Here is a 13,955-nt window from a genome sequence, read left to right on the forward strand (position 1 = left end):
TAGGAAGTTTCCAGGCACTTCTGCTCACTGCGTCTGCTGGTAAATCAGCTCCAGAGGCCCCAGGGCAGTTCTCTGAAGAGGGACCCCGGCCACTGAAAGCAGATCTCAGGGCACGCTACCAACCCTCATAGAAGACAGAGAAGGGTATCCCAGAAATCTGGGTGGAACAGCAACATGGCCCACTAAATCCAGGATATTTACAGCAAAGATCGGCCAGGAAAAGTGGTGACTTGGGCGATAAATGCTCATCAATTAGCAACTTCTCTTTTATTTTTATTTTTTTTAATTTAATTTTATTTATTTTTTTATACAGCAGGTTCTTATTAGTCATCCATTTTATACACATCAGTGTACACATGTCAATCCCAATTACCCAATTCATCACACCACCACCACCACCCCCTGCCGCATTACCCCCTTGGTGTCCATACGTTTATTCTCTACATCTGGGTCTCAATTTCTGCCCTGCAAACCGGTTCATCTGTATGATTTTTCTAGGTTCCAAATATATGCGTTAATATACGATATTTGTTTTTCTCTTTCTGACTTACTTCATTCTGTATGACAGTCTCTAGGTCCACCCACACCTCTACAAATGACCCAATTTCATTCCTTTTTATGGCTGAGTAATATACCATTGTATATATGTACCACATCTTCTTTATCCATTCGTCTGCTGATGGGCATTTAGGTTGCTTCCATGACCTGGCTATTGTAAATAGTGCTGCAATGAACATTGGGGTGCATGTGTCTTTTTGAATTATGGCTTTCTCTTGGTATATGCCCAGTAGTGGGATTGCTGGATCATATGGTAATTCTATTTTTAGTTTTTTGAGGAACCTCCGTACTGTTCTCCATAGTGGCTGTATCAATTTACATTCCCACCAACAGTGCAAGAGGGTTCCCTTTTCTCCACACCCTCTCCAGCATCTGTTGTTTGTAGATTTTCTGATGATGCCCATTCTGACCGGAGTGAGGTGATACCTCATTGTAGTTTTGATTTGCATTTCTCTAATAATTAGTGATGTTGAGCAGCTTTTCATGTGCTTCTTGGCCATTGGTATGTCTTCTTTGGAGAAATGTCTATTTAGGTCTTCTGCCCATTTTTGGATTGGGTTGTTTGTTTCTTTAATATTGAGCTGTATGAGCTGTTTATATATTTTGGAGATTAATCCTTTGTCCGTTGATTCATTTGTAAATATTTTCTCCCATTTTGTGGGTTGTCTTTTTGTCTTGTTTATGGTTTCCTTTGCTGTTCAAAAGCTTTTAAGTTTCATTAGGTCCCATTTGTTTATTTTTGTTTTTACTTCCATTACCCTAGGAGGTGGATCAAAAAAGATCTTGCTGTGATTTACTTCAAAGAGTGTTCTTCCTATGTTTTCCTCTGCGAGTTTTATAGTGTCCTGTCTTACATTTAGGTCTCTAATCCATTTTGAGTTTATTTTTGTGTATGGTGTTAGGGAGTGTTCTAATTTCATTCTTTAACATGTAGCTGCCCAGTTTTCCCAGCACCACTTATTAAAGAGACTGTCTTTTCTCCATTGTATATCCTTGCCTCCTTTGTCATAGATTAGTTGACCATAGGTGCATGGGTTTATCTCTGGGCTTTCTATCTTGTCCCATTGATCTATGTTTCTGTTTTTGTGTGCCAGTACCATATTGTCTTGATTACTGTAGCTTTGTAGTATAGTCTGAAGTCAGGGAGTCTGATTCCTCCAGCTCCGTTTTATTCCCTCAAGACTGCTTTGGCTATTCAGGGTCTTTTGTGTCTCCATACAAATTTAAAGATTTTTTGTTCTAGTTCTGTAAAAAATGCCATTAGTAGTTTGATAGGGATTGCACTGAATCTGTAGATTGCTTTGGGGAGTATAGTCATTTTCACAATATTGATTCTTCCAATCCAAGAACATGGTATATCTCTCCATCTGTTGGTATCTTTAATTTCTTTCATCAGTGTCTTATAGTTTTCTGCATACAGGTCTTTTGTCTCCTTAGGGAGGTTTATCCCTAGGTATTTTATTCTTTTTGTTGCAATGGTAAATGGGAGTGTTTCCTTAATTTCTCTTTCAGATTTTTCATCATTAGTGTATAGGAATGCAAGAGATTTCTGTGCATTAATTTTGTATCCTGCAACTCTACCAAATTCGTTGATTAGCTCTAGTAGTTTTCTGGTGGCATCTTTAGGATTTTCTAGGTATAGTATCATGTCATCTCCAAACAGTGACGGTTTTACTTCTTTTCCAATTTGTATTCCTTTTATTTCTTTTTCTTCTCTGATTGCCATGGCTAGGACTTCCAAAACTATGTTGAATAATAGTGGTGAGAGTGGACATCCTTGTCTTTTTCCTGATCTTAGAGGAAATGCTTTCAGTTTTTCACCATTGAGAATGATGTTTGCTGTGGGTTTGTCGTATACGGCCTTTATTATGTTGAGGTAGGTTCCCTCTATGCCCACTTTCTGGAGAGTTTTTGTCATAAATCGGTGTTGAATTCTGTCAAAAGCTTTTTCTGCATCTATTGAGATGATCATATGGTTTTTATTCTTCAATTTGTTAATATGGTGTATCACATTGATTGATTTGCGTATATTGAAGAATCCTTGCATCCCTGGGATAAATCCCACTTGATCGTGGTGTATGATCCTTTTAATGTGTTGTTGGATTCTGTGTGCTAGTATTTTGTTGAGGATTTTTGCATCTATATTCATCAGTGATATTGGTCTGTAATTTTCTTTTTTTGTAGTATCTTTGTCTGGTTTTGGTATCAGGGTGATGGTGGCCTCATAGAATGAGTTTGGGAGTGTTCCTTCCTCCACAAGTTTTTGGAAGAGTTTGAGAAGGATGGGTGTTAGCTCTTCTCTAAATGTTTGATAGAATTCAACTGTGAAGCCATCTGGTCCTGGACTTTTGTTTGTTGGAAGATTTTTAATCACACTGTCAATTTCATTACTTGTGACTGGTCTGTTCATATTTTCTATTTCTTCCTGGTTCAGTCTTGAGAGGTTATACCTTTCTAAGAATTTGTCCATTTCTTCCAGGTTGTCCATTTTATTGGCATAGAGTTGCTTGTAGTAGTCTCTTAGGATGCTTTGTATTTCTGCAGTGTCTGTTGTAACTTCTCCTTTTTCATTTCTAATTTTACTGATTTGAGTCCTCTCCCTCTTTTTCTTGATGAGTCTGGCTAATGGCTTATCAATTTTGTTTATCTTCTCAAAGAACCAGCTTTTAGTTTTATTGATCTTTGCTATTGTTTTCTTTGTTTCTATTCCATTTATTTCTGCTCTGATCTTTATGATTTCTTTCCTTCTGCTAACTTTGGGTTTTGTTTGTTCTTCTTTCTCTAGTTCCTTTTGGTGTAAGGTTAGATTGTTTATTTGAGATTTTTCTTGTTTCTTGAGGTAGGCTTGTATAGCTATAAACTTCCCTCTTAGAACTGCTTTTGCCACATCCCATAGGTTTTGGATCGTCGTGTTTTCACTGTCATTTGTCTCTAGGTATTTTTTGATTTCCTCTTTGATTTCTTCAGTGATCACTTGGTTATTTAGTAACTTATTGCTTAGCCTCCATGTGTTTGTGTTTTTTACATTTTTTTTCCAGTAATTGATTTCTAATCTCATAGCATTGTGGTCAGAAAAGATACTTGACATGATTTCAATTTTCTTAAATTTACTGAGGCTTGATTTGTGACCCAAGATGTGATCTATCCTGGAGAATGTTCCATGTGCACTTGAGAAGAAAGTGTAATCTGCTGTTTTTGGATGGAATGTCCTATAAATCTATCTGGTCTATTGTGTCATTTAAAGCTTCTGTTTCCTTATTAATTTTCTGTTTGGATGATCTGTCCATTGGTGTAAGTGAGGTGTTAAAGTCCCCCACTATTATTGTGTCACTGTCGATTTCCTCTTTTATAGCTGTTAGCAGTTGCCTTATGTATTGATGTGCTCCTATGTTGGGTGCATATATATTTATAATTGTTATATCTTCTTCTTGGATTGATCCCTTGATCATTATGTAGTGTCCTTCCTTGTCTCTTGTAACATTCTTTATTTTAAAGTCTATTTTATCTGATGTGAGTATTGCTACTCCAGCTTTCTTTTGATTTCCATTTACATGGAATATTTTTTTCCATCCCCTCACTTTCAGTCTGTATGTGTCCCTAGGTCTGAAGTGGGTCTCTTGTAGACAGCATATATATGGGTCTTGTTTTTGTATCCATTCAGCAAGCCTGTGTCTTTTGGTTGGAGCATTTAATCCATTCATGTTTAAGGTAATTATTAATATGTATGTTCCTATGACCATTTTCTTAATTGTTTTGGGTTTGTTTTTGTAGGTCCTTTTGTTCTCTTGTGTTTCCCACTTAGAGAAGTTCCTTTAGCATTTGTTGTAGAGCTGGTTTGGTGGTGCTGAATTCTCTTAGTTTTTACTTGTCTGTAAAGCTTTTGATTTCTCCATTGAATCTGAATGAGATCTTTGCTGGGTAGATTAATCTTGGTTGTAGGTTTTTCCCTTTCATCACTTTAAGTATATCACGCCACTCCCTTCTGGCTTGTAGAGTTTCTGCTGCGAAATCAGCTGTTAACTTTATGGGAGTTCCCTTGTATGTTTTTTGCCGTTTTTCCCTTGCTGCTTTCAATAATTTTTCTTTGTCTTTAATTTTTGCCAATTTGATTACTATGTGTCTTGGCATGTTTCTCCTTGGGTTTATCCTGTATGGGACTCTCTGCGCTTCCTGGACTTGGGTGGCTATTTCCTTTCCCATGTTAGGGAAGTTTTTGACTATAATCTCTTCAAATATTTTCTCGGGTCCTTTCTCTCTCTCTTCTCCTTCTGGAACCCCTATAATGCGAATGTTGTTGCGTTTAATGTTGTCCCAGAGGTCTCTTAGGCTGTCTTCATTTCTTTTCATTCCTTTTTCTTTATTCTGTTCCGCAGCAGTGAATTCCACCATTCTGTTTTCCAGGCCACTTATCTGTTCTTCTGCCTCAGTTATTCTGCTGTTGATTCTTTCTAGTGTATTTTTCATTTCGATTATTGTATTGTTCATCTCTGTTTGTTTGTTCTTTAATTCTTCTAGGTCTTTGTTATACATTTCTTGCATCTTCTCGATCTTTGCCTCCATTCTATTTCCGAGGTCCTGGATCATCTTCACTATCATTATTCTGAATTCTTTTTCTGGAAGGTTGCCCATCTCCACTTCATTTAGTTGTTTTTCTGTGGTTTTATCTTGTTCCTTCATCTGGTACATAGCCCTCTGCTTTTTCATCTTGTCTATCTTTCTATGAATGTGGTTTTTTCCCCACAGGCTGCAGGACTGTAGTCCTTCTTGCTTCTGCTGTCTGCCCTCTCTTCTCTTTTATTCTTAAGCAGTAGTTGCAGCACTCACTTCGCCAAAAAACAAAACAAAACAAACAAAAACATATATATATATACATATTCTGAATATTTATGTGTGTATTTTAAGTACATATAGATCTACTTTTTTTCTTCTTAATGATTAGAAAGGATTCTACAACGTGTATTGATTAAACTTATTTTCCCATTCACCCACTGATGGATATTTCTATTTATCGTCTTTATTGCTTTCTTTAACAAACTATGTTCAATAAATATCCTGTACATGTGTATTGGAAAATGTCTCCATGTATGTGCACAAGAAAAATTGCTTACAATGAGATTGCTGGATGAAAAGAAATGTACATTTTTAATAATAACTATAAATAGAGTATAATCTATAAAAACTTTGAATCACTATGTTGTATACTTGAGACTAATATAATATTATAAATCAACTATACCTCAATTTAAAAAATAAAATACACAGACTTAGAAAACAAATTTATGGTTACCCAAGCGGAAAGGGGGTGAGAAATTAGGAGTTTGGGATTAACATATACACACTACTATATATAAAATAATCAACAAGGACCTACTGTATAGCACAGGGAACTCTGCTCAATATTCTGTAATAACGTAAATGGGAGAAGAATTTGAAAAAGAATAGATACTTGTATATGTATAACTGAATCACTTCGCTGTATACCTGAAACTAACACAACATTGTAAACCAATTATACTCCAAGATAAAATAAAAATTTAAAAAAATCTGAAAAAGAATAATATCTGTCTATATATTAATATGTATACATATATAAATATACAATATGTACATATATTTGTATAACTAAATCACTTTGCTGGATATCTTGAAAATTGTAAATCAACTATACTTCAGTTTAAAAAAAAAAGGTTGAATTAAGGAAAACCAGACACCAGAATACGTCTACAGTCTTGAGCAATAAAACAATGTAATCTTTTTGGTAAAGGTCAGAAATAAGAGTTACAGTGTCTGCATTATTTGGAGAATAATACAGGAATTTGATCACAAGCTTTTATATGTAAATACCAGTCTCTTTCAGGGCTTAAATTATATGGGTGGTAAATGTGATTGAATACAATAGATGACTTAGTCACTTTGTCTGGAAACTATTTTTAATCAATATTAGTATGACGATTCATTATTACATATAACCAAACATGAAAGGTCTTAATGTCTTTAAAATTTTAATGCCTTCTACTTTAGAGGCACTAAAGTGAAGAAAAATACCTTTAATAACACAGTTTGTCTCATGAAAATCTGAACAACCAACCATAAAATACAACGCTGCTTAATATAAATGAGGAAATAATATAAAGGGCTAGACTTAGTAAGGAGGCCATATGATGTCAGCTGCAAACAGATGCTCAACATTTTGTAACTAAGAACAAAGACCAACAATGCCACATGTCTGCTTGTCTCAAACTGCCCATGTTTTAGTACTCTGGAGAGTACCTCCCTTCTTTTTAATCCACATAGATGCTGAGCTTTGATTAGAAACTCATTCTGAAATCTCTTGGGACTCTCAAGCACTCTAATTTTGACTTTTGCAGGATGGAAAATTCTAGCAACAGAATGACCATCAGCTAGTGACTCACCCGGCACAGCTTTGTGCCTCCAGTCATGCGCTGAAAATAAAAACTAGAAGCTGACCTGGTGGTAGGTGGTAGCTATAGTCCCTGGTCCAGGTTTATCCTAGAGAAACAGGCCCCTGGATTAGACCCCCAAACTGGGCAGGAAAGCCACTGTGTGCCAGGATTCCTTAAATAACTTACAATAAGATAACTGATCACTAGAAAAAAAAAGTAGTGCTCATTCTGATTCATTCATAATACATGAACATGACAAATGCAAAAAATTGGAATAATAAAAAAGATATTAATAATAAGCTTATCATCTTATCATTCTACTGGTAAGAGTCCTTTGCATCCAGCTTTCAGCTAGGACTCTGTGTGTTCCTTCTCACTTCAATATATTAAGCTTTGAAAGGACTTAATTACTGTGGAGTTTGAGGTATTAAAACAAGACTAAAGACATAAATGTCCTCTCTCCAACTTTAAGATCTAACCCAGATGCTTTTCTTTAATTTGATAACAAGAGAAGCTTTTTTTTTTCCCATTTAAATTACTGTGTGTGTTTCAACTCTTCCCCTCTATTTTCCTGTACATCTCTTCTCTAATTTCTTAATTCTACATAATTATGGATTAAATTGCAACAAAGTACTTAATTTCTCTGTATCACAATTTCTTTTTGAAGCAAGGATAATCACAAAACTATGAACTGCTGTGCACCAACCACTGTAAATATTAATGAAGAAACAGGTAAATTCTTGAAAACAAATCCCAAAGTTCCTCACCCAAGGTAAGATACCATTATTATTCTTATGAAAGTACACCAAAATGGCACTGGCTATATACCCTCTTATAATAGCTATGATGCTTTTTGGTTGCAAATAATAAAAACAAAAATCAATCCAAGTAGTTTATTAATTTATGAACCTGAGAGCCCAGGAGGACAAACTTTAGGCATGACTTGATCAAGGTTCACACTCTATTTCCTTGTGATTGATTCTCTAGGCTCTGTACTTCCTGGTGTGCCGGCTTCATCATGGAAGAATATGGCACTGCTGGGTATATTCTACCTCGTTTCCATCTCTTCTTTTCTTGCAGCCATCAAAAAAGTTCCAAGTTTGATTCTAATCAATTCCTTCTTTATGAGATGCTAACTAACTTCCGAAGCAAACCCTGGAGTCTGGAGCCATGTGTGGATTGGTTTCTGTCTGGATCACTCAGCCATCCAAGAAAGGATCACTGTGGCAAAATAAACATAGGATTGCTCTGATTGCCTTGGAACAATCAGGGCTCACCCCTAGAGGTGGAGAGAGGATGACAAAACTCAAATTACATTGCAGCTACACAATAAAGGAAGGACAGGATGGGTGCTGGGGTGGCCAACACCATCTCCACTATAACTCGGTTATAGCCATCATTTCATGTTAAGTCAGCTGAGTAAAAGGAGTACTTAAATATGGAAGCTGCTGTAACTGTAAGGTACCCTACTGATACTAACAGATGAGAGATTAAACAATAACGTCACCCACATTCTTGCTCTACTGCCCTATTGAGAAAAAAAATCAGTCAAATTTCATTAACTGAAAGATACCCAACATATTTTCTATCATTCTTTTCATGCTATCTGTCAAGTATTCAAATTTAGATCTCCTGTATCATAATAAACGGCTTGGATAAATTTCAACAAACTCTAAAATACTTGCTTTTCGGTTTTTAGTCCCTCCACATGCTCCAGCAGCCTTCCCAAAGCCACTGAAAGCAAACATAAAATGTCAGTAAAAGCCATGTACTTTCTAGGCAAACATAGATCCAAGATAAATCCCCTAGTCCCTGCCTTCAAAAAGATTACTGCATGGACTCTTCTTACAAAAAAGTCTGGAATTGCGCAAAGCTGAGGGTCAGGGATTACACCAAATGCTTTCACATACATTATCACAAACGTAAGTTTTAAAAAAGAAGGCTGAGGAATTGGCCCAGATCAAGGGAAGACCACAGTCCCAGAGAATGATAAGGATGGACGAATAGGAGTAGCCATGGACACTTAGCTAGGAAATTTGGCGAGGGGTGGGGAGGGAGGAGGGAGTCACCCAAAGAGGATAAATGTCTTCTCAATTGGTTGGGAGTATTTGCAATTTTCTCATCTAGAAAGGAAAGAAAGGAGATGGAGGGACTCAGTCTCCTACAAGATACAGACTTTAGATAAATATTATTTCTAAAGATAAAGATTATTTCTTTCTCTAGGGAGACAAATTTTATCTACCATAGGATTTCTTATTGTGCTTAGGTATTCACTTACTTCGAGGCCCCCCAAAAAATCTGTTAATTTGTATTATGAAAGAGTACCTAATAACTCAAATGTCTTTAGACTACACAAGCATTTAGATACAAATGAAGCACAGAAACATTAATAGGGAAATTTGACTAAGTGTTTGCAGGCATTTGCTATGAGATTTCAGCGTAATTCTTCCCCAGATTTGATGAGGATTTCATATATGCTCTCCTCCTTCCTAGATCACACTGGTATCAGTTACTGCAAAGCCACATAAGGATGGTGGCCAGCATCCTTGTGGAAAATATCACAGGACATCCCAGAGCTTTTAAAGCGGCACACGGGCCAAAGTGCACTGCGTTACACTCCGACTCCCTTGAGCCAGATCTATATTGTGGAAAAGTTTGGTACAATTTTTTTAAAGTATAAGCTCTGGACCCAAACAGTCTGGGGTTTAAATCCTAACTTTGCCACTTGTTAGCTAGGTAAGAGTTGGCAAATTGCATCATCTCCTGAGCCTCCACTGTCTCATCTGTAAATTGCAAATGATACCAATTAAATGATACCTTACTATCAAAGTGTTTAGTGCAATGCCCAGTACTTAGCAAGTTCTGATAAACAGTTACCATTCCACTAAGAAACCAGGGAAAATGTCCCTTTGTCTGTGTAGGGCTAGGTCGCAGGTCAGACAGCACACTTGCCTTTTCATTTTCTCTTTTCAACTAGCTTCTTAAGTCACCCATGAGGTGATATGATGATATGATGACATGATATATGGTGATATGATAATCTCTTGAGAAGTGTACAGCTCCCAGACATCCTCAGACATAACATGATTTCTGTTTAAGAGGCTGAACCAGCCCTCATAAATAAAATCCATAGTTTTAAATTATTGAAAACCGCAGCTAGAAAAACTGAGGTTATTTTAAGATCTGTTTGTAACAGAGGGACACACTACAAGGGGTACTGATCATCATAGCATGTTCGGTTAGAGCCTGACTACCTGAGTTTGCATCTCAGCCCTGCTACTTACCTTCTGTGTGACCTTGAGCAGGGTATTTAAACGTCTTTGAGCTGAGCCTCCATTGTCTCATCTACAAAATGGGGTAATAATGCTCCCTACCTAGAGTCAGATGAGGTACTCAGCTGATGACGCTTGGTGTACAATAAGTGTTACGTAAGTGTTAGTTACTTATAATAGTTGTTATCATCTAAATCCTATACCTATAGGTTAAATAAGTGTCTATAGTAATACTACCTAAAAGGTCTAATGAGACAGTGAACTGATTATATCTGGGGAAATACAAGAAATGTAAAAGAAATCCCCTATCAGTGCCTCCTCACGTCCCCTTAAAAAACACACTCTTGCTCATAATTTTATCCCACCATTGGAGGAAAAAAAAGTGTATCACCCTGTCTCAGTGAATGGCTCCATCCTGGCTTTTGACTTGCCATCAGTGGAGCAGCATAGAGGGCAGGGGTCCAAATCAACGACCGGTCCACCCATGTGCACACCCTGAGCGCCAGAGCAAGGACAAGGTCTCATGTGGCATGAAGGTGGTCTGCTCTGTGCAGTTGCAGCAGAGATGGGGAAAATTAATACCAAGTCAAAGTGTATGTTACATCGACAGAGGGGCTCCCCTTTATGAATGGAATAAAAATTTACAGTAGTCCACTGAGTTGGCTTAAAATGCCCTTTTTGCGTCACTCGTGGAATAGAAAGATTCCCATTAGGCTTTTCTTAATAGAAAAATATTCTAGTCAAAACTACATTTAGGTAACAAAGTGGTATTACTTAATATTATATTAAACAATACTAGTTGCAGTTTACTAAAAATTGTAAAAAAAAAAAATGTGTATACACTGCCAATTCGAGTAACAAACACCCTCTGAAGGATCAGGGTTTATCTGACGCTGATGCCGAGGATAGCACATAACTCTGGAACGCCTCATTCAAAAATCAGTTTTCCGTGGCAGCTGTTTTAATGAGTGTTTTATTTGCGATGATAATTGGTTTTGGAATACATGGCAAACACCATGGTACAAGAGGTCAAACTAAGTTTCAATTTTTGTTTTGGAAAAGAGTCAAGGGAGGATCAGGAAGAATATCTTAATAATGTTCTATTTTGTGGTCACAGTTAAGTTTATTTTCAAAAAATCCATGGAAACCCTTCTTGGAAAAGTCCGGTCAACAAATTCAACTTATTTAAAAAGTGTATTCAGTAATTGGAAGATTTTTTTAAAATCTATGTGAGACATATGTATGTTGTAAGACCAAACTGAGGTTAAAGGGGTTTATATGTTTATATTTAACTTAGAGTTGAAGTTGACCCATAAAATTCATAAAATAACATTTTGGCAGTTTGATTCAAATTGAGCTAATGAAAAATTGGGAAAAACAGATTTTTGTTGGTCCCAGGTCACTATGAAGTAGCCAAATGTCTGTTTTAAATAGTCCCCACTGAATCAAAATTAATTTTTCTTGGACTTAGACAAAATATACTACCTTTCCACACTCTGCATACTTCCATGGCAGTTGGAAACGCTAAAAGGCAGCCGATAATGTCTTCGTCCTTTTCTTCCTTTTGCTTCCTTTCACACCATTCTGGTCATGAAAGCTAAGAGTCTCTGAAGAAAAATTTCACAGATTTTGTTTTTCTTACCTCAGGTTCTCTCTACCTTCACTGGAATTTCTTGGGCTTTTTAAATTTTTCTTTCCAACTCATGTTAAGCTTATACAATGAGCCTACCAGTATCCGGTCCAAACTATCCACCATTTCAAAGCCCACCTGTTTCCAATTTCCACGGAGGCCAGATCCCACCTTATGTAGGAGTCTCCACCAGGCAAAGGGGGAGCTATGCAGAGCCAGAAATTGGAACCAGGAAGTAGAATCCCCCTGAAGTGCTTCATGCTCTTGTGCTGTAATTCTCTTAAGCCATACTTTAAAAAGCACCAGCTCAGCTAATGAAGAATAGATGAGAAACTCTAGCTAATGTATATTGGCTAATTCCATGACTGCATTAATGAGTTCCAAGCCATAGCCTTCATTCCCATATAGGTCTTTTATCTTTGCTGTCTTTGGTAACAATTAAAAACTACAAACCCCAAAAGTGAGAGAATAAAAGTATTCGTAGAACCATTGTTTCTAATAGAAAAAAAAAAAAAAAATGGAAACTTTGTTTTCTAACAAAGAATATTTATATTATAGCATATAATTATTATAGAATATATACTACATATACTATATTACATGTAAAATATATGTTATATAGTTATGGTATATGTTATATTGTCATTAAATGGATATTTACATAAATGTTTATTCAATAATTTATAAACTATTAAAATAAAAATATTTTCACTAAGGTTACACTTATGTAAATATATATATGAAAGTAACCTGGAGGGAAACAACCAAATAATAGTAGGTTACTTCCTGGGATTGCAGGTGATTTTCCCCTTCATTTTTATGTATCCTTCTGTGTTATTTTACTATAAGTGAGCAAATAAAGAAATAAGAAGAAGCACAACTGACTTTATATATTTGTAGATCAGATATAAACAAATAGTCAATAATCTCATTTAAGAGGACTCATAAATCACAAAAGTTTTCAGTAAGTAGAAGGCATTTTGCTGACTTGTTTCAGATAACCAGCTGGTGGTCAGGCCTGACATTTACGTTCTTGTATTTATTTCTACATTCCCTGATCCATGTAATCCTACCCTCCTACTTCAGGATTTCTAAAACCTGGGTAGGGTTTCCTGATAATTTCCAACCACAAAACAACTCTTGATTATTGACAGGTTAGCAATTAGAACATGCAAATGGAGAAGGAAGGCTTGGATCCTTCCTAGTTACTCGTTCTCTTTTGACCCTGGGATGTGCTCCTTCCCTCACTCTGGTTTTGGGACAGTGGTGGGTTGTCTGGGCATGGAAGGTACAGGCACAACCCAAGTCTGCAGTTGTACAAGGCCTCGTGGTTTCGTGTGTCGCACTGAGAACAAATGACGCCATAATTGTGAATCTGTTAGTAGTTTACAACTATAATTCACTCTGCCAATAACTGCTACGCAGTCGTTACAGAAACAAACACCCATATCATGTGTGCTGATTTCCGACTTGCAAGATCGCAGATGAGGGAGCACTGAGAAAGATTTAATAAGACAGAGTAGAATGGATAAAGAAGATGTGGCACATATATACAATGGAATATTACCCAGCCATAAAAAGAAACGAAATTGAGTTATTTGTAGTGAGGTGGATGGAGTTAGAGTCTGTCATACAGAGTGAAGTAGGTCAGAAAGAGAAAAACAAATACAGTATGCTAACACATATATATGAAATCTAAGGAAAAAAAAAAAGGTCATGAAGAACCTAGTGGCAAGATGGGAATAAAGACACAGACCTACTAGAGAATGGACTTGAGGCTATGGGGAGGGGGAAGGGTAAGCTGTGACAAAGCGAGAGAGTGGCATGGACATATATACACTACCAAACGTAAAATAGATAGCTAGTGGGAAGCAACCGCATAGCACAGGGAGATCAGCTCGGTGCTTTGTGACCACCTAGAGGGGTGGGATAGGGAGGGTGGGAGGGAGGGAGATGCAAGAGGGAAGAGATATGGGAACATATGTATATGTATAACTGATTCACTTTGACATAGAGCAGAAACTAACACACCATTGTAAAGCAATTATACTCCAATAAAGATGTTAAAAAAAAAAAGAGTAGTCTTACAAA

This window comes from Eubalaena glacialis, chromosome 9 (assembly GCF_028564815.1).
Source record: "Eubalaena glacialis isolate mEubGla1 chromosome 9, mEubGla1.1.hap2.+ XY, whole genome shotgun sequence".
Taxonomy (NCBI): Eukaryota; Metazoa; Chordata; class Mammalia; order Artiodactyla; family Balaenidae; genus Eubalaena; species Eubalaena glacialis.